The sequence below is a fragment of the Saccopteryx bilineata genome, chromosome 2 (assembly GCF_036850765.1).
Source record: "Saccopteryx bilineata isolate mSacBil1 chromosome 2, mSacBil1_pri_phased_curated, whole genome shotgun sequence".
Classification (NCBI taxonomy): domain Eukaryota; kingdom Metazoa; phylum Chordata; class Mammalia; order Chiroptera; family Emballonuridae; genus Saccopteryx; species Saccopteryx bilineata.
This window is the reverse complement of record NC_089491.1, coordinates 345,702,854-345,730,246: the sequence shown is the minus strand read 5'-3', so window position 1 is coordinate 345,730,246 and position 27,393 is coordinate 345,702,854. Positions and strand designations below refer to the sequence as shown.

At 39.9% G+C, this 27,393-nt stretch overlaps 1 protein-coding gene across 1 annotated transcript in view; it reads right to left on the bottom strand.

Annotated features, from left to right (window-relative positions):
- The window catches only part of CNTNAP2 (contactin associated protein 2), a 1,332,419-nt gene that overhangs the window by 839,220 nt on the left and 465,806 nt on the right, over nt 1-27,393 (bottom strand). The window lies entirely within an intron of this gene.

Below are 27,393 nucleotides of genomic sequence, written 5' to 3'. Positions count from 1 at the left end.
ATAATTAACGCTTTTTTTTAAAAAAAATATTGATGTATCCTTAATGGTTTACTTTTTAATATAAGCTGGCATCCTCCCATTAGCCAACATTGCTCCCAGGCAATTTTCCTGTGGACATCCTGTTGTGTATTATGGGAATGTCAATGAACTTTAATATTATCTAGAACAAAACCTAATTAGGAAGGAAACTCTTTGGGGAACAGCAATATGTAATATATCAAGTTGCAAAGCAAAAGAGATACAGTTCTGTGTCATTTGTTTAAACTCATTTAAGCCAATGAAACATATTAGAAAAAATATCCTAAATTTCTTTATAGTCTCTCTATGTAGTCTGTTGAGGTTACTGTCAATGACGTTGGATAATTTTAATATCATCATAAATTATATTAATTATAGCAAAACATGCTCACATCAACTATCTTATATTGAAAAGATACGTTGTTGCAAATATTATGATAAGAATAAGGATAAAATGTTAAAGAGACCATCCTAGAAACAGATAACCCAGTAGAAGGGCATCAGTACAGAAAATATAGCCCATGTTCCTCGAGTCCTTGCCCCAAAACATTGTGAAACATGCCCAACCTTTCAACCCCTTCCTGTTCCTTCAGCCCAATGTACTATGCAGGCCCAATTATATGTAAGTCATGGGCCTAACTCTGCATCACAAATAAATAATGTCACATTCAATTTTATTTTAACTTTGAAATCTTTGTGGATATGTTAATACTACTGCTAACTGCTTTATTTAGCTAAGAATAGTGTCAATAGTTAATAAATTAGTATTTGCTTTGCTATAGACAGGAACTAAACTAAGCATTTTTTTCCAGTATAATACCCACAATAGTAAATCTTCTGAACTGTATCATGTACTGAAACATGAAAAAATAGTGTCAAGAGAAAAATCACTCGAAAACAATAAAAAATATTATTTAATTACAAGGGCACATATAGAATCATCTAACAATTAAAGTTCGGAATCTTCATTCTTTTAGAGATTTTCCTTTTCCCTTGTACATTCTTTGCATTTGTCCACGTACTTTAGACACAGTAGCCTGAAGCCTTACTGGTTTTTATCATCAAGAAAGGAAAATTAGAAGATTCAGAAGCTCTCAGGGGAAAACACTAAAATTATGAAATGGAGCAGCAATGAATTCAGTAGGGAAAACATTTTGTTAGTATGTTAAGGACAGTACCTCAGAATAATAACAGAAAGTGGTGGGTTTTTTGTGTAAATAACATATGTGAAAAGAAATCTAAGAACAGTGTGTTAGTATGGGTCCACTGAGAAGCAGGTGTCAATACTGTGTTAATGGTGCAAAGATCCTTTATAAGAGAAAAAAATTCACTGTATATCTGGTTAGAAGGTGTTTGCTGGATTTGTGCAGTGGGAATATGTTTTCCTACTCTGTGGTTTGTCTTTTCATTTTCTTTCTTTTTTTTTGTTTTTTGTTTTTTTTTGTATTTTTCTGAAGTTGGAAACGGGAAGGCAGTCAGACAGACTCCCGCATGCGCCGGACTGGGATCCACCTGGCATGCCCACCAGGGGGCGATGCTCTGCCCATCTTGGGTGTTGCTCTGTTGCAACCAGAGCCATTCTAGTGCCTGAGGCAGAGGCCATAGAGCCATCCTCAGCACCTGGGCCAACTTTGCTCCAATGGAGCCTTGGCTGTGGGAGGGGAAGAGAGAGACAGAGAGGAAGGAGAGGGGGAGGGGTGGAGAAGCAGATGGGCGCTTCTCCTGTGTGCCCTGGCTGGGAATCAAACCCGGGACTCCTGCATGCCAGGCCGACGCTCTACCACTGAGCCAACCGGCCAAGGCATCTTCTCATTTTCTTAATAGAGCCCTGGGAAGAAGGGACACTTTTGATTTTTATTTATTATACTTTATCCATTTTTCTTTTATTGCTACCCATTTTGCTCTGCCTAGGAAAACGCTGACCTATCAAGATGGTGGTTGTCTTCTCCTATGTATATATTTATCTAGAAGTTTTGAAATACTAGCTCCTACTTTTAGGTGTATAAACCATTTTTAACTAGTTTTTTAAAAAAATCTTATTTTTATTAATTTTAATGCAGTGACATTGATAAATCAGGGTACATATGTTCCGAGAAAACATCTTCAGATTATTTTGACATTTGATTATGTTGCATACCCCTAACCCAAAGTCAAATTGTCTTCCGTCACCTTCTATCTGGTTTTCTTTGTGCCCCTCCCCTCCCCCCCACCCTCTCTCCCTCCTTCCTCGCCCCCTCCCCACCTCCCACCCCACCTCCCATTACCCTCACATTCTTGTCCATGTCTCTGAGTCTCATTTTTATGTCCCATCTATGTATGGGTTCTTATAGTTCCTAGTTTTTTCTGATTTACTTATTTCACTCTGTATAATGTTATCAAGGTCCATCCATGTTATTGTAAATGATCCAATGTCATCATTTCTTATGGCTGAGTAGTATTCCATAGATATATGCACCAAAGCTTTTTAAAAGTTAGTTTGGGTCCACTGAGAAGCAGGTGCCAATACTGTGTTAATGGTGCAAAGATCCTCTATTAGAGAGAAAATTCACTGTTTATCTGGTTAGAAGGTGTTTGCTGGATTTGTGCAGTGGGAATATGTTTTCCCACTCTGTGGTTTGTCTTCTCATTTTCTTAATAGAGCTTTTTAACTAGTTTTTGTATAAAGTGTGAGGTAGGGGTCAATGTTCATTCTCCCATAGGAATATCATTGTCCCAGGACAATTTGTTGAAAAGACTTACTATATATAATTGAAACTGCTTAAAACATGTGGCTGAGGAGAAAGTAAATGGAAGTCAAAACTCTTAGGTCTGCTTTACTATGCCATAGGCCAGAGGTCCCCAAACTACGGCCCACGGGCCACGTGCAGCCCCCTGAGGCCATTTATCCGGCCCCCGCCACACTTCTGGAAGAGGTACCTCTTTCACTGGTGGTCAGTGAGAGGAGCCTAGTTCCCTTGGAAATACTGGTCAGTTTGTTGATTTAAATTTACTTGTTCTTTATTTGAAATATTGTATTTGTTCCCGTTTTGTTTTTTTACTTTAAAAAAAGATATGTGCAGTGTGCATAGGGATTTGTTCATAGTTTTTTTTTTATAGTCCGGCCCTCCAACAGTCTGAGGGACAGTGAACTGGCCCCTTGTGTAAAAAGTTTGAGAACCCCTGCCATAGGCAATAGTTTACTTATGCCCTTTATACTAATCTAATTGTTGGTCATTTGCATTGATTGATTTTTGAGTATTAAACCAACCTTGCTTTCCTAGGACAAACCTCACTTAGTCACAATGTATTATCTCCATATACATATTGTTGTATGTAATTTTCCAATTTATTTTTGTGTCTATATTCATCATAGATACTGGTCTGTAACTTTCTTTTCTTGTAATTTTTGTTGAGCTTTGTACACATTTGAAATGCTTTATGTTCCCAAAGAGGAATGTAAACATATAGAATCCCATTCCATATTTAAAATAGATACACATTTTACAATGTAACCACTAAAAATGTCAAGAGCATTTAAATTCTTAAGAAAAGGGGGGATAGGCCCTGGCCGGTTGGCTCAGTGGTAGAGTATCAGCCTGGCATGCAGAAATCCCGGGTTCGATTCCCGGCCAGGGCACACAGGAGAAATGCCCATCTGCTTCTCCACCCCTCCCCCTCTCCTTCCTCTCTGTCTCTCTCTTCCCCTCCCGCAGCTGAGGCTCCATTGGAGCAAAGATGACCTGGGCGCTGGGGATGGCTCCTTGGCCTCTGCCCCAGGCGCTAGAGTGGCTCTGGTCGCAACAGAGCGATGCCCCAGAGGGGCAGAGCATCGCCCCCTGGTGGGCAGAGCGTCACCCCCTGGTGGCGTGCCGGGTGGATCCCGGTCAGGTGCATGCGGGAGTCTGTCTGACTGTCTCTCCCTGTTTCCAGCTTCCGAAAAATACAAAAAAAAAAAAAAAAGATAAAAGGGGATAATAAAACATAATAACCTCAAATGATTAGCAAAAAGGGAGGAAAATGAGGAAGAAAAACAATTAAAAGACTTTTTGTTTAAGGCGGAATTTATCTCTTGGATTAGTTTTCTTATTTTCTAATAAACTAACGCCTTTCTCTTTAATTAGTCTGCAAGAAAAAGTTAGAGGTTTTTATTTTTTATTTTTTAATTTTCAAACTCTCTTTAGAAACCCAAAATTGTCCAGCTAAGCATTTGTGAAATGGTACATGCTCAGGAAAGCTTCTTTGATTTTCCTCAAGGTTAAATATTCGGTTGGCAAGTGTCTTGTAACAGGGGAGGAAGCAAATAGCATATTTTCTCATTAGGATTATATGCATTATATATTTTTTATTCAAGTCTGATCATTCTTCCCTTAATGAACCACCAGTGACTTTTATTGAACCACATTCTGTCTTTAATTAGTATTTCTGAATTGAGGCTATTCTCATTTCATAAGCTAACTGTGGAAATACCTTGTGGATGTTTGACTAATATTATAATCAAAGCACAGAGTCATAGGAAAAGACGTACCTCTTATCTTGGATAATCATCAGCTCTTGATAATTATTCCTCCATACTGAATAAATAAATTTTTGTCAGTATGCTTATTAAGTGTCAGACAAGGATTATAAGCAAATAATTATCTAATACTTTAATGAAATGCCACCTTTCACTTTATTTTCTTAAGCTATATATATCGTTCAGAAAAAAGAAAGGTAAAGCACTTTTCAGTACAGTCATAAATGCTTATTATTAAAAGAAACATTTAAGGATTTCAATATGCATATTTTTAAGCCATCTCTTGTTTCTGTAATTCAAGTTCACCCCCTGCTCACTTTACACTTCCACATAACTACTGATCTAGAAAAGGATGTTTCAAGAAGTCAAATAATATTATTTTCTTTTACAAAAGATACATTATGCAGGACCCCAATTAAAATGTTCACTACTTATTTCCCTAGTTAAGGTCACAATATCAGACCAGAAGCATTCAATAAAATAGCAATTAACTAAAGATCTTCATGCTTACAGTCTATGCAAGCACAGCACGAGAGTCAGTATAACACAAGCTTAACTCTGAGTCAGCCTGGGACAGTTTAAACACTGAAGGTACCAGAATAACCACTTTATTTATTTATTTATAAAGATTTTATTTATTCATTTTAGAGTGGGGGAGGAGCAGGAAGCATCAATTCCCTTATGTGCCTTGACTGGGCAAGCCCAGGGTTTTGAACTGGTGATCTCAGCATTCCAGGTCAATGCTTTATCCACTGTGCCACCACAGGTCAGGCTAGAATGACAACATTGTATTCAGGGTTGCTGCTATATTGTGGTACCTACCACAAGAAGCCCTGTAGTCGGGGCCATGTTTGTAAACTCTGCTGCACACAGTGCAGGAATATGAGGGCATGTGTGTGTGCTTCCTAGAATTTTGACTTCCTAGCCAAGTTAAGTTTAAGGAAATCTTCACATGAAAATAGCATCTGCTTTGAACTTTCAGGGCTCTCTGCAGGGTCTCTGATACACAGCAAAGCAGCATTACACCTTTCCCCCTAGGTCCACCTGCAGATATAATGAATCAACATCGGTTCTCATTCATAAGGAAACTGAATGTGGTGCATTGGCTGTTCTAACTTTTGTGGTTGAGTTTCCCAGGAGTCCTAGGGCATCTGTGGTACTATTACTACAAGAAAACATGATAAGAAGCAAATTATTTCTTTTTTCTTTCTTTCTTTTTTTTTTTTTTTTTACAGAGACAGAGTAAGAGTCAGAGAGAGGGATAGACAGACAGGAATGGAGAGAAATGAGAAACATCAATCATTAGTTTTTCGTTGTGACATCTTAGTTGTTCATTGGTTGCTTTCTCATATGTCTTGACCGTGGGGCTACAGCAGACTGTGTAACCCCTTGCTCAAGCCAGCGACCTTGAGTCCAAGCTGGTGAGCTTTGCTCAAACCAGATGAGCCTGCGCTCAAGCTGGCAACCGTGGTGTCTCAAACCTGGGTCCTCCACATCCCAGTCTGACGCTCTATCCACTGCACTACCACCTGGTCAGGCAAGAAGCGATTCATTTCTGTTTCTTCGAGGGACAACACACTACAAAGCAGATATTGTCAGAATACCTATTCTATTTACTTTCATGTCTTTAGTAAAGGGCCAGATACTGTAGCTTCTTTAACTTTATTTATTCATTTTTAGAGAGGAGAGAGAGAGAGAGACAGAGAGAAAGGAGGGGGGGAGGAGCAGGAAGCATCAACTCCCATATGTGCCTTGACCAGGCAAGCCCAGGGTTTTGAACCGGCAACCTCAGCATTTCCAGGTCGACACTTTATCCACTGTGCCACCACAGGTCAGGCTACTGTAGCTTCTTTAATGTTACAAGATCTGATCAAGATACTTGGAATATAATCCAAGACTTAAGTAAAGAATTTATTTAACATAACAAACATTCTCAAAATATAAGTTTAAGTCTTAAACTGTAAAATTAATTAAACAAGAAAACAATGGCTCAAATATTAATGAGTAACCTCAAGAATTGGTAGAGAAAGAGTTCTCGCCAAAGAACTAAAGTCTCACCATTGCCATTGACTTTGCCCCAGATGAATTATTTTGTTTATTTTCCCCAATATACTAGCTGCTAAATTAGGCATGTTAGCCTTATCCACAGGAGGATGCTTTTAGAGGATGAATAATTAAAAAGGTTGGCAACTGCTTTTTAATTAGGATGGTCACACAATTGCCAACAAATAATAACCTCTTTATTCAAAATCAAATGTCCAGAGGTTAATTGATTTGCCGAGGTCTCAAACACTATCATCATGCATCTATATTCACATTGCTAATCACATTGACCTTTGAAATATTTATGAGGCATCAAACTTCCAGAAACCAGTAAACTATATAAAACCACTTGCTTTTCATTAGATTGGATATTATTTTGTTCTTTCATTTTTAATTTTCTTTTTTTTGTTAAGATTTTATTTATTCATTTTAGAGAGGGGAGAGAGAAGAGAAAGAGAGAGAAGGGGTGGAGCAGGAAGCATCAACTCCCATATGTGCCTTGACAAGGCAAGTCCAGGGTTTCAAACCAGCAACCTTAGCATTCTAGGTTGATGTTTTATCCACTGCGGCACCACAGGCCAGGCCAAGCTTGTTCTTTTGCCATTTTACGAAGGCAGATGAGGCAATGTAACACAACCCTCATAACCTTGATAAAGAAAAAATGCCAAGGCCATAGACTATTTTGGCTGTGTTCATGTTTTAAAACAATCTCACTAATGTTGCTATTCTTCTGATTATACCTTTTACATATAAGGAGGTGACTGTCATAAGTACCTCATTCTTGGAGATGGACTCACAATCTCCAGGTACCCGAAACACAAGCTTAATTAGAATACTAGTATTCATAGCCATTACGTTCTAGCATAATACTTTATATAAAGATATATTTTTATTCCACTTACAATCAACCTAGAAGATAAAAGCTGAAATCCTCTAAATACAATGAATGTACTCATGTGAATATTAGCCTTTAAGAGAATAACAAATACCTCAACAAAAAAATGGCCAGATAGTATGGAATGCCTGAGAGAAAATCATGTTCTGTAAATAGTCTTTTTTTTTTCTCTCAATCATTCAACAAATATTTTAGTGACTACCATGTATCGAGCAGGGATGCAGTCAGCCACTCAGCATGTAGTAGTCTAAATAGAAAGATACCAGCTCTTACAATTCTGTCTTTAAATTTTAGACAGACAAACAAATAAATATAAAATGTAAGTAAATTACAGAACACACAGAAAAAGGCATAGTTGCCATAAAAGTGTTCAGAGAGAAGAGAGAAGCAGGGTTGATGACCAAGTGCTTGGGTGTGGGAGCATATCAACAACGAGATGAACCAGAGTGCACAGGGCAGACTTCATTGAGAAGGCAACATCTGTGCAAACACACACAGGTGAATGTTAGAAAAGAGTGCATGTGAGGAAGAAATCTTCTGGGTAGATGAAATACCCAAAGGCAATGGCACTCTTGTGGTGGTGCCAGATGAGCATGTGCCTGTGTCTGAACAAGTAAAGGGGAGAGTCATTGAGATACGGGACATAACAGGGATCCAACTCATAGAGGTCCTTTTGGGCAACAATAAAAACGTTAGCATTGGCCCTGGCTGGCTAGCTCAGCGGTAGAGCGTCGGCCCAGTGTGGGGTAGTCCCAGGTTCGATTCCCAGCCAGGGCACACGTTCACAGAAGAAGTGCCCATCTGCTTCTCCACCCTTCCCCCTCTCCTTCCTCTCTGTCTCTCTCTTCCCCTCCTGCAGCCAAGGCTCCACAGGAGCAAAGTTGGCCCAGGTGCTGAGGATGGCTCCATGGCCTCTGCCTCAGGCACTAGAATGGCTCCCGTTGCAATGGAGCAATGCCCCAGATGGGCAGAGCATCGCCCCCTAATGGGCCTGCTGAGTGGATCCCAGTCAGGTGCATGCAGGAGTCTGTCTCTCTGCTTACCCATTTTTCACTCCAGAAAAATACGAAAAGAAATACAAAAACAAAAACAACAACAACAAAAAAAACCCATTGGCGTTCACTCTGAGTAAAAGGGTGAACAACTGCAAAGTTCTGAGTAGCAGAGTTGTTACATGATCAGGTTTCTATTTAAAAAATAATGAGTGTGCTTTTTTTTGTACAGAAGGGAGCAGGCACAGAAGTAGAGATATTTGAAAGTTCTTAACACCATTCAAGAAATAGATGGTGTCTCAGACCAGAGAGGCAATATGTAGTAGAATTTGGGGAATAGATTCAAGGTCAAGCAGCCAGCAGAATGTTCTAATGGATAATATGTGATATGTGAAATTTAAAAAAGGAGTCAATAGTAATTCCACATTTTTGTACTAATAATCCAGAATAGTGGCGTTGAAAGCAAATAGAGAAGAGAAACACCTGGTGTTTAAAGTCATAAGTTTGGAATCTCCAAAGAGGTGAGTGGAAATGGAAAAATAAGAAAGAACAAAACAAAACAAAAACAACAACAAAAAATCTTGGGTTACACAGAAAAAATCAAGATAGGAGACTGACAAAGGAACAACACATCAAGTAAGAGGAAACCCCAAAGAATGAGGTGCCCAGAAATCACAGAAAAAATACCACGGAGGAGGAAGCTTTGAACTCTGGTAAACTGTGAAGGTGGGTCAAGTACAACGAGGACTGAGGGGTGAAGGGCGGGTTGGAGCGGTCTGAGAAGAGAAGGGGAGCGGACAGAGAAGCCAAAACATTTCTCGAGGAATTGTGCAACAAAGGAGAAGAGTCGAGCAGCGCCTGGTGGGGTGGGGGGATCAGGATGGTTTGTCCAAGTCAAACGAAATAAAAGCATATTTGTAGGCAGAAGAGAAGTGATCTAGAGTGAGGATGAGACTAGAGGAGAGAGAGGAGAGAGTTTCTGAAGTTGTGTCTCAGATTGGATAACATGTGATAGGATTTGATGCATGAATGTGGGATGGGCAGGGACAGCGAGTCCAGCTCTCTCCTCTTGCCCCCCCCGCCCCCCGCCGCCTTGGCTGGCAGAGAGAGGAAGGAGCACAGACCATGGGGCTCCATGACAGTGAACTGGGAGGGGGCAGCCTGAGAGCTTTGCCCATGACTCCCCCCCCCTCAATTTCCATTGGCTGCAAAGAGTCACATGCCTGTCCTTAATACAAGGGAGGCTGGGAATCAGGCTGCGTGACAAGGAAGAAAGGGACATGGGCTTGGTGAATGATTTGATTTTCAGACAAAAAAAATATCAATTCTAGGAATTCTTACTGATTAAGTAACAGAAATGTAATGAATGAAAGAGGGAAAAAAAGATATAATATTATCAACCATAAACACACATGCTAACAGAATCATGTTAATACAGGGAGGAAATATGTTGGTAATTGCTCTTCTGAAATTATATACTCTACAGAGCAATTTGCTCCTACTTATGCTTAAAGAACTATTTTTATCAATAATGTGATTGGAGAAATTACTTTAGTTTCTGTGTTAGACTTGATTTGATCATTCTTTAAATAGAGTTCCCCTAAAGTGTAGTGAAGATCAATAAAAAATAAGAGTATATTAATATTTAAGTGATCATAAGGATATTAAATAGATCTCATATATATTTTCTTGTTACATGACTGGATTTTTATCAGATAATTGAGGCTCAGTTCAAGTTCAAGTACACATTTACTGGGCAACTACAGGTTATAGTTAGAGGTAGGGTTAGGGCCAGGGTTAGGGTTAGGGTTAGTAGTAGAGCAGAAATTGAGTTTGAAGCCTCGGTCAGAGCCAGGGTCAGGATCAGGGTTTGATATTAACAACTTTTTAAAAACTTGTTCTCTTCATTACCTATAAGAGTTCGTGTACAACGTTGTGCTGGTCTTATTCTGCCAACATTTTTGTTCCAGGCCCATCAATCAGAGGAATGGGTCACATTCTTGGTGCGAGCATCCCACTTTAGGAATGCCCTTTAAAACAAAATTTGACTTTGCCCTGCTTTTCTTTGAGATTTGCCCTGCTTTTGGTTGAGGGAGTTGAAATATACTTCCTAATCTCTACCGAAATACACCTGCAGTTTTAATGGAACGTTGTATAAATTGACTCAAACTTTAACCTTTTATGCTCAATCTCAATTGCTTTTAATACTTTTCATTCAAAGGACCTGAATCCATAGACTATGTCAGCACCTTGCCTTTTTTTTTTTTTTTCCTGAAGGGTTAGGGATTCTTTGATATGTAAATGTAAAACCCATGTAGCTTTAATGAGAGGCATATTCAAGGTATTATTTTCTGGGCTGGCTTCTCCCTGGTATTCCAAATGTATAAAAGCGAAAGGCTCGTTTGCTGACATGTACATTACATGAAGTAAATAATGTACAACAAAATCTATCCAGAGGAGAAGAATATTGTGCAATATATTTAAGTTATCATAATAAAAATGTCAGAATATGAAATGATGCTATTTATAAATATGACGTCCTTCCAGCAGATGATGTTATTAAATAAGGGGCTAGTTAAGCATTTTAAAAACCAGATCACCTCATGTGAAAGAAAGAATCACAGAGTTGGTAGGGAAACCAGAAAATATTTATACCCAGTTGCAGAAAAAAATTTATACCATGGGTACTTGAAAGTAGGTATAAATCTTTTCCTTACTAAGCCATGTTCTTTTTGATAACTGAACGGAATAAATGTATGCAAAAAAAAAAAATCTGAAAATCATATTTGCCTGAAAACCCTCCCCAGGGAACTCTTAAGTAGTCCTCTGTCAAGAGAAACCTCACCAACGTAGAACTTGGTGCTTTTTCTCCCAGAATGAGATCTAATTGTGATATATTTCCTTCAGTCTCAGCCCTTAGCGCCTCTTCCTACAGATGTTCTTGAAATATTGAATTGTCCGCAGCTAATTTGCTCCAGTCTTATTTCTTTCCACTTTCAAATTGGATCTGCCAAGTTCAATGTGGTTACCTTGGAGTTCTCTGTGTCTGAGGGCAGGATCCAGGGTGCTACCAACCCCTATACCCTCAAAATCCTGTCCCATAACTAGGTTTCGAAGGTGTAACGTTCTAACTAAGTATATGGGTAGTATTTTTGAGCATGTGATATAAAACAAAGCATAAAAGGAAGCTGCAAGGGCCCACCGTCGCTAGGTAACCCTGTACGTTGACAGATGGAGGTGGGTTTTTCTTGTATCCCACCTCCTCATGTCATTTCGGGCACCCACCCTACTTGGCAGTTTGACTATTGCTCATGGCCCCTCACGTGGTCCCCTCAGCCACTGCTCATGGAGGAATTTCTCTCTCCCCTACCTTACACCATCCCATCTCTAATTTCCCCGGGACATCAGCTCTCGTCCCCTTTGATGTGAGAGAGACAATGAAACCTACTGGTCCAGATTTGAAGGCTGGTTTAAGAGCGGTATATTTACAGACTCTCAAATGGCACCTGGTTTTGAAGGAACACCCTGTTGAAATGGCGACAAGAAAGATGTGTTTCTAATACTGCCTTTTCAGAGAAATTTAAAAAAATATGTGTTTTAGGTCCTGGCCAGTTGGTTCAGCAGTAGAAAATCTGCCCAGCGTGTGGATGTCCGGGGTTCAATTCCCAGCCAGGGCACACAGGAGAAGTGACCGTCTGCTTCTCTTCTCCTCCTCCTCCTCCTCCTCCTCCTCCTCCTCCTCCTCCTCCTCCTCCTCCTCCTCCTCCCCCCCTCCTCCTCTTCCTCCTCCTCCTCTCTCTCTCTCTCTCTCTCTGTTTTCCCTTTGAGCATCCATGGCTCGGTCAGGCAACTTGGCCCTCAGCACTGAGGATGGTTCCATGGCCTTGCCTCAGGAGCTCTGTTACTGAGGAACAGAGCAGGGGCCCCAGATGGGCAGAGCATTGCCATGTAGGGGGCTTGCTGGGTGGATCCCAGTTGGGGCACATGTAGGATCTGTCTCTCTGCCTCCCTGCATCTCACTTTTAAAAAATATATGTATTTTAACTCCTCTGGAATTTCCAGCATACAGCAGAGTAGTATGAATGGCAGTCTGGGTGTCTGGGTACTGTTATGGGACACGGAGTACCCTCTGTTCCTTATTCAGACTCCTCAGTTTTGCTATGTGCTGTGGGATTTATCATTCTTTTTTCTATTCCTCTCCCTCTCCCTCCTTTCTCTCTCTCTCTATTTTATGAATCACTTTAGAATAAGTTGTCTATTGTATCCATTTCCTGCTGAAGTTTTCATGCCATGAAAATCTGAGCACAAAATAAGAAGTATGGAGTTATATTAGGGCATCTATCCATGTTAAGTTTCCTGAAATAGATAACTGTACAACCAGCCTTCCGTATCCTCATTTTGTCCACTGACCCAAAAATGTTTTGATACTATTTATTTTCCCCATCCAGCACAGGATCCAAGCTAGGACGACATATCTCATGTTGATGTCATTTTGGCAAATCTCCTTCGATCTAGAATAATTCCTGAGCCTTTTGTTGTCCTTTGAACAGCTCTGAAATTTATCCTACATCCTTCCTGTTTAGTAGGATGTTCTCCATAGAACATTCTCATTTGGGGTTTGAGTTATGCTTCCTCATAACAGATTCAATCCGTTTAGCAGTCCTAGTAATCTCTTACTTGCCTGATGCTGGGTCCTGCTCTATACATCACATCGGGAAGCACACACTCTTTGTCTGCTTCTCACTGGGAATTTTTATTCTGATCACCCAATCAGGGTCTTGTCTAATTTCTCTTATATAGTTACTTTTTTTCTCTCATAGCTTGAATAAGTAATTTGTGGGAGACATTTGAAGACCATACAAATATACTACATGAAATAAAAATCCTTCCAATCCCCTAGTTTTAATGTACATTAATGTCACATGCCACACTGATGTTTACAGAGATGGCTGCAATAATATGACAATTTAAGTCCAGCACAGCTGGACTTATGCAAACTGACTACTCAGATGGTGGCATTCTAGTGTAAGCAAGAGTCCTGTCTTCTCTCCTACTCTATCTGTCTATCTATCATCTATCATCTCTATTATGATATATCCCAATGTCCACTAAATCCCATGACTCAGTCAATCTGTTAACACATATTGACTAAGCGCATTTATCGCACAAGGCACTGTCCTGGATGGTGAGACTCCAAAATGTCAACATTTTGACAGAGACGAATAAACCCCTCTGAGAACTTACACAATTGTTTCTTCCTCAATCTGGTGTAAGGGAGAAAGCAAAGACTTTGGCAACAGAGAAACCAGAGGACAGACTTGGTCCCTCCCCTTTCAGGATCTCATCACAGTCTCTCACACAGAGAAAGGACTTCAGGGTAGTCCTGGGTGAATGGAAATATCAGCCATGGTGTTTGATCTGAGTCAAAATGCCCACCAACCTGTGCATGGCAACTGCATCAGTGGAGAAGCAGAATCGATTCTATTCAATATCCACAGATTTTATGCAATTTGGGGGAAGATTGATAGTTACATTTTAGTAAGGGCTGAATGTGCGTGCGTGCGTGTATGTGTATGTGTGTGTGTGTATGTATTTTGTTTAATTTCAGTTACCTCAAGGCCACACACTAAATAATAATCTGAATAATTAATTCTACAGTCTTTGACTTTAAAATTAAAAACAAACAACACTGACATTAACCTTATTCCCAGAAAGGCTAAAAGGCAATACTCCCTCCAAAACTATTCCAAGACTAAAACTGTGTAAGCATAGATACTGAATCACCCACTGAGCCTTTTATTTATTAAGTCACCTGACAAACCCATTGCATATATCCACTGGTATCACAATCACAGAACCCTTTCAAAGGGACTGGAAACTTGTGCAATTGTTTTTGTTGGTCCTATTATCAAATACTCGTTGGTGCCAGGCTGACTGTGAATAGCCTGAATGAGTTTATGGTAAAGTCACGGTTTTTCCCGTTGCTCTCAGGCTAGATGACACACAGCCATTTCCCCACTTGCAGACTGTAACGAAACTGAAAATTACACAAGCAGGACAGTCCCTGCGGGAATGGCATGGGCAACTCTGCCTGCTAAATGCATATGATGCACAATGCCTTTCGCCTGGGGCAGGTCAGCTTTCATATATGAAATAGTGGGCATGTGTCTCCTAACCTTCTCTGAAGACACTGTGAGGACCAGCTAATGAAACCTGCTGCTTTCAAATAGATGCCATTATAATCCAAATGAATCAGTAACCCCATCTCAAGATCCAAGGGGACCAGGCTGTTTTATCTTTGAGAGCTCTTTTCTTTGCTGGCAGAATGTCTGTGATTGTTTAGAACGCATGTCGTCTACACTCCGTTCTTTCCTAACTAATCTGTCTTAAGGAATTCAATGACATCCACAGTGCCAAAGGATATTTAATTCAGAATAAACCCACCATGTGAGGTTTGAAACTTGGACATTTTTTCCAAAGGCCAAATATTTTTCATGGGGTGGGGTGGGGTGAAGGGACCGATTGTGTGTATGTGTGTGTGTGTGTGTGTGAGAGAGAGAGAGAGAGAGACAGAGACAGAGACAGAGACAGAGAGAGGGACAGATAGGGACAGACCGGAAGGGAGATGAGAAGCATCAATTCTTTGTTGTGGCATCTTAGTTGTTCATTGATTGTTTTCTCATATGTGCCTTGACCAGCGGGCTACAGCAGAGCGAGTGACCCCTTGCTCAAGCCAGCAACTTTGGGCTCAAGCTGATGAGCCTTGCTCAAACCATGAGGCCATGCTCAAGCTGACGACGACCCTGGGGTTTCAAACCTGGGTCGTCCATGTCCCAGTCCAACAACACTCTATCCACTAAGCCACAACCTGATCAGGCTAGGGATTGATTTAAAAAAAAAAAAATCTTTGCCTCATTTGCCAGCCAAGAGAGGATAATTTCTTTGAAGTCTTACTTGTAAATAAAAACATACAGAGAGTTGTATATAACTGAGTCATCAAGCATTCTCTCATGGTGTTGAAGAAGGAGACCCCCCCCCTTTAAATAAGAGGCTTTAAGGATATTTTATAATTTAGATCAAGCGTTCAGAGAGATTTTGTAAGAATGATTTTATACTTGTGTTATTTACAAAAGCTCAAGATGGCTGATCGTATTCCTGCTTAGGAAGGGCTGTTATATTGTAAATGAAGAGGTTTTCATACTTAGAAGGTTTTGAATAAAAGGAAAAAGGAGGCTTGGACCCCCTCCCTTCTTACACCTGGGTGAAAGAAGGTAAAAAAGCCAGGAATGTAGGAGCAGGAGGGAGATTTGAATACCTTTTCCTCTCCCCTTTCTTTCTCCTTCATGGGCAATTTACAAAGGATTATCCTCTGGCATACTGTAAGCCCCCTCCCATCCTGAAAACATGTGATTGACAAATATACCTCAAGACAAAGGAATCACGAGACCCACGGATGTGAATTTATGTTCTGTAAAGGTATGTAAGATGTAAGAAATCTGGCCCTGGACGGTTGGCTCAGTGGTAGAGCGTCGGCCTGGCGTGCAGAAGTCCCAGGTTCAATTCCCGGCCAGGGCACACAGGAGAGGCGCCCATCTGCTTCTCCACCCCTGCCCCTCTCCTTCCTCTCTGTCTCTCTTCCCCTCCCACAGCCGAGGCTCCATTGGAGCAAAGATGGCCCGGACGCTGGGGATGGCTCCTTGGCCTCTGCCCCAGGTGCTAGAGTGGCTCTGGTCGCATCAGAGAGACACCCCCTGGTGGGCGTGCCAGGTGGATCCCGGTCGGGAGCATGCGGAGTCTGACTGACTGTCTCTCCCCGTTTCCACCTTCAGAAAAAAAAAAAATACAAAAAAAAAAAAATGTAAGAAATCTAATTTTGGGGAGCATGTGTCTTTGGAGCTATACTCCACGTGCTTCGCTGGCTTTTATTAATAAATTCTCTTTTTCCTCTTGTAGTTATCTGAGTGTCAATCCTCTGAGGTTTTGCTCTCCTGAAACAGTGTGACCCAAACATATGTCCTGAGTTCATGAGGAGTGATAACACCTTTTAAAATCTATTGACTTTCTTATAAAGACCAGTACGTAGTCTTTAAATGTATACAACACTACCACCACCACAGTTGTAGCAATTATGTTTTAATGCTATAACTTTATAAAGTACTTTCTAGTACTTAGGTATTATGTGTTGAATTATAGTCAATGAAAAGTCATAGGTTGAGGTCCTCACCCCTGGGGACTTTAGAATGTTATCTTATTTGAAAATAGGGTCACTGCACATATGAGTAGTTAGAATGAGATCCCAGTGAGGGAGATTGGACCCCTAACCTGATACAATTGGTATCTTTACAAAAAGAATGGCATGGCATATATAATACACCATCATATATATGGGCATCACAGTATAGCTAACAGGTGGTGGGTCACCAAGTTTTCTGCAGACTATGAAAGGGAGAGCTGAGAAGAGTTATTGGGGTGAAGGGCACAGGCTAATTAGTTAGATAGTCCTGGTTTCAAATCCCAGGTGCACTGTTAATTCACCATGTGCTCCAAGGAATACACTACCTTCGCTAATCCTTAATTTTTGCATCTACAGAATAGGCTTAATCATCGTCATCATCACCGTTACTGCATTTTGGTTGCTTTGAAGATTAAATGAGATAAAGCATATCGAACAGTTAATTGAACACTCAACACGTGTTGGTTGGCTGTTATTTATTCATTGGTCCAGGGAGATTTTTTTTACCCCGAACTTCTCTGCTACATCACAGGACAGAGGCATAGACTCCACTACAGCTCCCTATTAATATGGTTACAAGCCATGTAAATGTCAATTAAAACAGACCCCCCACCCCATCTCATCCGAATATGCCACTGAAATTCATGAGAGAAATGCAGAAGTATAGCTCAAATCATCTTTGCATTTGGAGGCACAATATAATTTTTCTCGCAGAAATCTCCGCTTCATCCCTTCTCCAGGCTCCCGAAAAGGCAGTGAGGGTAACTGCATGACCCGTTCCGACAGGCTATCCACGGGACATCTCTTTCACAAGAATGATAATACAGAATATAATTAAGCTAGTTTATTCAAGCACACCATATTTATTTGCCAAGATGTTTTAACATTCTATTAGTTCTTCCTCAAAGTCAACGTTGACTACATTAGTCGCTTGGCTAAATTGCGTACATCAGTGACTTCGACAGTATGGCTGCCTTCACAGTCGCTAGGCGCATAAGCGCACGGAACATGGCACAAGATAACGCGGCTTTTATTTACATTTATTGTCCTTATAATTAGATTGTGTTCCTCTCAAGGACAGATCTATCAACTCCTTTCCTGATGCGGTTCAACCATGAACCCTGAACATAGGTGCCTTCATCACTGTTACAAAGAGTTGGAGCGGGTTTTGATGTTTTGAAATCCGGCTCCAGAACCCACGGTATTCCTGTTCTGTAAATTGTTAAGTATGAGATGAAATCATTTTCACTTAGTCAAACTAAGCAAATGGTTGTTATAATCACAGGACTTCTTGCTAAACCAAAGATAGGTATGAGGCTCCATACTGAGTACGGGTGTCAGTCTACCTGAATTTGTGGCTCCGATTTAAGTAACATCGTGTCTCTCAGCTTCAGCCCATCCATCCTCAGAATGGGGTACTTCAATTCAATTGCTCACTCTTAAACATCTATGACATGCTTGGCTGTGAACTGTGCATTGAGTGATACAGAGACTGCATCAACTCTGACCTTCTCCCAAAGCTGGATATTCACATGATATAACTTAAATGCTACCGATTCAAAGGATATGATTACAGGATTTTAGAGAAAGGTTAGATTTTTTTACTTATAGGTGTGTAATAAAAAAACTCGGGAAAGATGGGCTTATTGACAGGGTCTCACTCCTTGTTCCGTGCTATTTCAGTAGCGATTCATCTGTGGGAAATGACTTTCTGCTCCTCTTGGCTGCATGATCGACTCTGTACCTACTGAGCCAACAATACTTACCTCCTCAAGAAGCCGCTGTAGACCATGACCTACAACCAGTCTGAATGAGGTGTTCTTTATGTGTTGCCAGAGCAACCTGGGAAAGCTTCTATCCATTAGGATACATATAAGCATACGCTATAATTATGAATTTATATGTTTGGCATTACCACTCTATTATTTGCCCCTGGAAGGCAGAAATTGTAGTAACTGTGCTTGTTTGTTTGTCTCTAACCCTCAATAAATGGTCAGGTCTCAGCAAGTGCCTGTTTGTCCAAGTTTATCCTCTTTTCCTAAACCGTTGGGCAATTTGCATTGCGAATTCTAATCCTCCTCATTCTGCAGTTCTTGTTTGGAGACCCAGGGGACAATTCTCATTCCCCTTCTTCAGGAGAGCTCCTCAAATATTGGGAACAACCCATTTGCTCTTTAGCAAGTATAGGGATCATCTGCAAAGACTGTTTGAAGTGCAGAATCCGATCTGAAAAGCAGAGGGAGGGTCTCTGAACTCCCACACTTCTCACAGGCTCTCCTCTGACACTGGTGCTATCTGTCCAAAGACACACTTTGGGAATCTGACATTCAAAACAGCCTATTTCCCTGCCTTCAGGCTTTCTACTTTTGGGGACCAACTGACATATTCCTCCTCTTATCCATCATTTCCCTTTCTGTAGTTTCAGTCAACCATGGTGGTCTGAAAATGCAAATGAAAAATTCCAAAATTAAACAATTCATAAGTTTTAAATGGTGCACCGTTCTGAGTAGCGTGATAAAAGTCTCATGCTATGGTTGTCCCTCTTGCCCAGCACGTGAACTATCTGGAAACAGTCTGTACTGAGATGCATGGGACACCATGTGACCATGAATAGGAGCAGGGCTCAAACGTCATAACCAAATTTAGTACCACCAGGTATACTTAGACATGAGCTCTTAGTCATTTCAGGCCAAGGAGCACAGCTGTCATGCCACGAACATGCCAACGTGTTAGTACAGAAAAGCTATTGCAGAGGGAGAGCAGCAGGCTTTCTTTGAATTTTCAAGGGCAGATACAATGCAATATACTAGAGTAGGGGTCCCCAAACTTTTTACACAGGGGACCAGTTCACTGTCCCTCAGACTGTTGGAGGGCCGGACTATAAAAAAAACTATGAACAAATCCCTATGCACACTGCACATATCTTATTTTAAAGTAAAAAAAAAAAAAAAAAAAAAAAAGGAACAAATACAATATTTAAAATAAAGAACAAGTACATTTAAATCAACAAACTGACCAGTATTTCAATGGGAACTATGCTTTTCTCACTGACCACCAATGAAAGAGGTGCCCCTTCCGGAAGTGCGGTGTGGGCCGGATAAATGGCCTCAGGGGGCTGCATGCGGCCCGTGGGTCATAGTTTGGGGACCTCTGTACTAGAGCAATGCATTTGGAGGTCTCACACATGTAAAATATAATAACAAGCCCTGGCTGGTTTGCTCAGTTGTAGAGCACTGGCCGGGCATGTGAATGTCCCATGTTCGACTTCCAGTCAGGGCACTCAGGAGAAGTGACCATCTGCTGCCCCTCCTTCTCCTCTCTTTCTCTCTTTCCTCCTCCCACAGCCACAGCTCAATTGGTTAAAGCGCATTGGTCGCGAGGCTGAGGATGGCTCTCTGGAGCCTCTGGCCTCAGGGACTAAAAGTAGCTCAGTTGTGACCATGGCCCCAGATGGGCAGAGCTCGGCTCCAGATGGGGACACCATGTGAATCACCGTCAGAGTGCATGCGGGAGTCTGTCTATCTCCTCTCCTCTCACTTGGAAAAAGAAAAAAAAATACACACACACACACACATATAATAACGGAGTGGCTAATATGAGCCAGATATTCTTTTAAGTTCTTTACGTGGATTTAATTTAATTACACGTATTAATTGCAGGGATTAATGTAATACCTGTAATCTCTATTGAGGAAATTACTATTGAAGTTAAGTAAGCACTGCACTTAGTTGCACTGGACAGCCGAGAAAACCGAGGCACAGAAAGCTTAAGGAACCTACCCTGAGTTATACAGATTGATGTAAACAAAGGCTGATGTTGGGTCTGAGCAGTCTGATTCCAGGACACAACTCTGAGCTGCTCCTGCCATGGCCTCCCAGGGGCCTGTGGCCACACAGGGGCCTGGTTTCCCCTGCTCCAAATCCCCCAGCCAGGCAAACTAGCATTCCCCTGACTTCCACAAAGACCCCTTGAGCAGAGCATCTTCAACAAGGGAATTCATAGTTTATCCAAATGTTTGTAGATGCCTATCTATCAACATATCAACACTGTGGAAATGTGCATTTGCTTGAAGTCATTTAGCCTCATGTCACCTAAATCCAGCCCTTGCTCTGGTAAGAAAAATAGTAGCGTCTCTATTATTTGAGTCCAAAGTATAGTAAGCACTGAGAATATCGTGATTTTTATTGAGAGCCCTCTCTTTCCCAGAGAGCGTGCCCAGCAATCAAATTATACTTTAAAAAGTTTAGAACAATGATTTCGTATCTCCTATTTTATCTCAGATGAAAAACTCACTAGACCGTGAACAATCACATACTCTTATTTTTATTGCCTCTAAGAAATCTTATCATAAAAGAATAATAATTTTCCTTCACCAACCAGTGTATGCTGACAATACATTCTCTATTATTAATAACATCTTATTTTTCTCTTCCCCATTTTTGGACAAAAAATAAACACATCATCATGTTGGTGAGAATGGTTCTATAGATTTGTATATGGTTAGAATATTGAATGACTCACAAAATGACACAGGACATAATCTCACGACCTCTTAAAATGGGAATCTCACAATACAAATGTGTATTTAGAAAGGTGATCTAAATTCACTAGTAGAAGCATCACAGTATATGCGAAAGGTTTTGGAATATCCCCTCGACCTATTAAAATTCATGAGACTTTGAAAATGTCACCCAGCCTAAGACAGGTGTAAATAGAAAAATCTATTTCAGAGAAATAAAGTGCTTATCATAAATTCCCTTGGAAATGATTTTCTTCCTAAAGATTCTACCCCATTGACGCCAGGGGTCATTTCAGAAAGGGTTTCATGCAGATTATGCTAATGTACTTTATTTCTCAATAAGCTATTGATAAAATTATTTTAAATATGCCCGCCGGATGTTTACCCCAAATGACTGATGGCAGCCACAATGCAGTTGTATACACTAACAAGTGAGGAATATTCCTGTCGAGTGCTGGAAAAACATTGTATCAGTATCCTAAGTGAAGTAGAGGATGTTATCGTTTGAATGAAGATTTATGAGACCGGGATGGTGGTCTTCCCTCATTTCATATGCAGCAGCAAAAAAAATTCTAGATCTCTTTGAGAGAATCTCAGTACACTATTGAACTGTGAAACAGTTACGTGTCACATTTATAACTAGAGCATATTTTTAAATGATTTGGAAAATTAGGGCAACTGCTACAACAAACGGTTGAAAGGATAGGACAGAATAATCCATTCATTTTAAACAATATCCCCTTACACGGCTCATTAGACACATGGCCATCATTATGGTAACAGATAATTTGTTACAAGCACTGTCATGGCCCTTGGCACAGAGCTGGGTCTACCCGCCATGCCTCTCAAGCCCAGCCTGCCCTTGCTGTCTACTATGGCCACTCCCGTTTGTAAACTGGAAGCTATGCCACAGGGATGTCCACATCCCATTTTCTATTTTACGTCACGCTTCCACCATCTAAAATGTTCTTATTTATTTTAAATCATGAATTAGAGTAAATCCAGGTAGATTGGACCCCGCCAGGAAAGAGAGGGACTGAAAAATATAACAATTATCACGACAGATTATTCTTCTTTTTTTTAAATTTTTTTTTTAATTTTTTAAAATTCATTTTTAGAGAAGAGAGAGAGGGGGGAGAGAGAGACAGAGAGAGAGGAGAGAGAGACAGGGGGAGGAGCTGGAAGCATCAACTCCCATATGTGCCTTGACCAGGCAAGCCCATGGTTTCGAACCGGCGACCTCAGCATTTCCAGGTCGACGCTTTATCCACTGCGCCACCACAGGTCAGGCACGACAGATTATTCTCACTGAAATATATATACTACACTAGTTTCGTAGAATGTTTCCAAGACAGGCAATTGATAAGAGCCAATGTTGCTAAATCTTGGTAGCTGGCAAAAGTTCTTGATTTACATCATCTCACTTAAATCTCCCAATACGCATTATGCCCATTTCTCAGATTGGGAATTTGAGACACAAAGTGACCTCTCCGCGTTCATAAACCAAATACATGCAACTAGATATTTGAATTGGGACTTTTAAAGGGATATCTTGGCTTCCATTTGCCAAACACCTGGTTAGAGGCTGATCTAGAAAGATATTTTAGGAACTCTTATTAGGCAAATATTAGTTGATTGGATCTTTGGCTAAAAAGAAAGTGGAGAACACAGTGCTCTATAGTTAATGACTTGATATTCAGAAAACCAAAGATTTTACTAAATTAATCAGTTAAATACTATTTGCTTTTAAATGTTTCAAATTTATTAAAATCAATTAAGTTTTATGTGAGTGGAGAAAGCATATATGGCAGAGAGATTCAGGCATTTCACATATCTAGCAAATTAATACTCTTTAACATTGCTTAGAGAATATAAACATCTATATTATAATGACTATCTAACCATGTTATTAAAAATAAAACATTTCTGTTCTGTAGATTCTCCATCTAATATATTCAGGGGTACTGATCACAGTCTAATGCCTGCCTTCCATTAATAAAGGGATCAAAACTTATTTTAGAAAAAGAGTTAAGAATGCATAAACATTTTGCCATGTTTTAAGAAAAAAAATTTCAAAAGGAAAAAACATGTTTAAATCACAGATAAATCTGTAGTATGTTACAATCCTACAAAATGGTAGAAAAAGACATTCATTAATAACACTATAACTTTCTATTTTGGCTCCAAACAGTCTGCATTCAAAAACCAGTCATTGAATTTCCCCAGCAAAACTACATAAATGCAACTGCTTAGCAAATATCTGCTGGAATTCTTATTTAACATCAGGCTGAATGGATGATTGCTGAGAAATGCTTATATAGAATACTTAACCCCTGTTCAATGAATTATACTTAGGAAACTCAAAAGTTTCTCAAGAAAAGTATGCAGATTAGAATTTGTGGAATATGTAAATGTAATGATTGGTGGGGGGTTAATTTTTACCAGTCTGCACATATTACCTTCTATCTTGTAAAGGAAATTCTAAATAAAAGGAAATGGTATTGTGGGTAAAGTATAAACACTTGTATTATGCTTAGTATTTTCAAAGAAGAATGAGGTTTGACTAGTTAAGCTTATTTAGGAACTCACATTTTTGAGCATTCAATATACAGATTAACCATTTTCAAGAATTATTTCCAAGAGGCATTCCCATTCCACAGACAGATTCCTAAACCAGATTCATGACTTTAAAAATATTGTGACACTGTCATAATTTCTCATCTACATAAACTATTCTTTGCTTATTTTCATATAGTAGTCAAAGGTCAGAAAATAATTCAAAAACTCCATATGGGCATTTTGTGAGAATATTATAATGAAATTAGTTATGTTATCCATTTCCCCTGCAATTGCAGAAAAAAAATAACCATTCATATTTGTTAAAGACAACATTCAAGTGATTGAATTTACATTTATTTGCATTCTTCTTGGTAATCAATCATTTTAGGAAAGGATAGAAAAAGCGACCTCAAAACAGCATCAATTTTTAAAATTTTGACTATCTGAAACTTTACATAAGGGGTTGTCCCTCTAAAAGCCATCCAATCTTCTCTATGTCAGAAATATCTTTAAGTGCAATATATATTATGTTAACTAGTAGTTGGATTAAAAGAAAACTCAATATAAATGATCATTTTTAATAAACTGAAGCCAAAGTGTATTTCTTGGTTGATATTTATAAATGCTAAATTTTAATTGCTTAATGCATGGTAAGACATATACTCTACAGTTCTCAAAACTTTTTTAGAAAACAAAGAGTTATATTTAAGAATATATCCAAACGATGGACTATTTTCATATTAGCAGGATTAAAACATTTCTGCCACAGATTATTAAATGTAATGTAATTGCTATGTTGTCCAAAGAGTTCAAGTCACCTTGGAAGATGACTACCCTACTTAGTAGCCCTTTGAATTTGTGTCTCTTTCTTTGGTCATTACGGAATTATCCCTAAATGCTTAGTCTCTGATAAGTGAATTAAACCTCAAGTATTGCTTCGTATGACTGGAGAAGATAGATAATCTCTCAATTACAGTGGTCCCTTGAGATACGAACAGACCAACATACAAATTTTTTTTTTTTTTTTAAGATATGAGCTGTGACTCGGTGCATATTTTTGTTCGAGATCTGAGCGAAATTCCAAGATATGAGTTGTGATTCAGGAAGCTGCCACTAGCTGGCGCATTGGCGCACGGGTCCAGTATCGGCAGTTTGATATACGAGTTGACTGACTTACAAGCTCGGTTACAGAACAAATTAAATTCGTATCTCCAGGTACCACTGTATCAGATAAAAATTTGACAGAAAGAGGAATGTGAAAGATACTTTGGAGTCTGACCTACAGCCCCATCAAGTAGTACAACTGGAGCTTTATAATCCCTGTGCCTGGGTTGTACCTTTGACCAACCAAATCCAACATCTGGAGGTGAGACCTAACACACCTATGTTTTAAAACTTTCTAGGTCATTCCATTGTGTATCCAGGGTTGAAAACCACTTTTCTTAAAAGCTATGCTTGAGACTCTACTGAATTGTGAGACAAAAACATTCCCTCAAGAGACATTTTCCCCATTATTTACTTCCTGCCCCTTATACAACCCAATATTCATGTGCTCTTGTCATACAATCATGGCTTGATAGAAGTTACTAAAGACCACTCTAGCATCACATTTATTTATTTGGTTGACTTGATAAGGGGATAATGGCTAACACATTTACACAGTTTTCAGGGGCCCTGGCATTGCATTTCTTCTGTTCAGGACATTATATCCCTATTCCACATGACGGTGACGATCTTTGGATACTGCCGTGGAAATGACCACCGACGCAAGCCAGCTTGACCACAGAACCAACTCACCAAGGCCCTGGCCTCTTTCTAACAAGATATTGATTTGCTTTTCAGAGACAACAGATCAAAGCCTGTGTGGAGGAGAGAATTTTGACCTCCAGTTGTACCGGGAACCAAAGGACCCCCAACACACATACACACGCACACGCACATGCACACACACACACGCACACACATACAGAACCAAAGGACCAGGACATGACTGGAGCTTGAACCCTGCCACCCTTTCAGGAGAGAAGGCTCTGCTGTCCAGGAAGATCAGGTAGAGAGATCTAACATAAAGCCAAGTTCCTGAGCTCTCCAATCAAACCTTCCCCACCAACACTTCCACACACAAGCCTGGTCCCCAGATCCGTTGAGACCTGTCCCAAACCCCGGGTCAAGGAGACAGAATTAAGCCTTGCAACAGAATTAAGTTGACTCCCATCTTCTTGTGGGTCAACTTAGGAATAAAAGCTCTTTCTTTTCTTAAAAGCTGGTACCACAGGCCTGGCTCCCATGTGCCTCAGGCTCTTGCTCTGAACTCTGACTACTCACAAAAATTACTCTAGGACTTTTAAAATATAAATTCTCCAACCATGGACTCTGATCAGTTAAAAAAAAAACCCAGCATTTTGCCTAATACTATGAAGAACACAATTGAAACAGTGAATATTCTCCGCCTTCTCCTCCCCCTCTCTTCTTTAATATTGCTTTTTGGTTGTGGCTGCTTTTTAAAATAATTAAACTCAAACAGATCCTAAAAATTCACTATTTTAAAATAATTTATTCAAATATGATACCTTCACATAATTTTCCAATGGAATAGAAATAGTTTAGGAGCAAATGGGTTAAACTTAAAAAAAAAATTTTTTTCTCATCATAAAAGATGTAAGTGGATAGAGATCTGCAATAAGGGTCTCAAGCACTATTATAATATGGGAAACATCTTACTACATATTACTGTTCCTGTTCTTCTAGATCATTTCATCACAATTTCAATCTTTTATTCATATTGAGGATTCATATTGTCTGTCTTTAAATATGTTGTCAGTATCATGAATCTAATTTCTACTTAGACGATGTCGATTTCATGGGTCTGGGTGTGTCTGGCTTCTGTGTTCTTTACAGCCACCTCAGGTCACTCAAATGGATAGCCCAGACTGAGAACCACTGCCTTAAGCTTTGTATAGAAATTGCAGGCTAAAAAAGAGGCTTCTTCGGTCAAGAAGATTAGATAGATGATAGATAGATAGATGATAGATAGATAGATAGATAGATAGATAGATAGATAGATCTCCATATGTTTTTAATAGATAAATATTGACCAGTGCATACATCTCAGAGTGAATGCCAGTCATATTTTAAAATGTTTACAAATGTTTGGGGAAGGGTACTCAGGGTGCCGTCAGATGTGCTCCGGAGGAATGGGTGGTCTCCCATTTTCTTCTATTTCAAAAGAAAACCATATTCTTACCTTTCTTTTCTCTTCATATATAAATGGCCAGTAACTGGAACTATTTTGTTTCAAGAAATTATCTGTCCTAGTATCTTTAAATGATTTACCTAATAATTATTTTTTTTTCAGGTTTCAACACAGTTTTAATGGGAGGTTTTGTTTGCTGAGCAATACCCTAGAACTTGGGGGAGAGGACACGTTCAGTCTGGGAGGTAAGGCTTCCACCACTATGAGAAAGGCATGGTGTGGGGCAGGGCTCCATGGGGTTTGGGTCCATGTTTCCCACCTCCTCGTGCCTTGCTCACACTTTTTCTTCCTCACTTAGTAAGTAGAGTAAGTAGCAAAGAATAATAACAAGAAGACAAGAAAACAATCCTCAGCAAGATCAACCTCCCCCCCAGGCCGTAGCCAAGCCC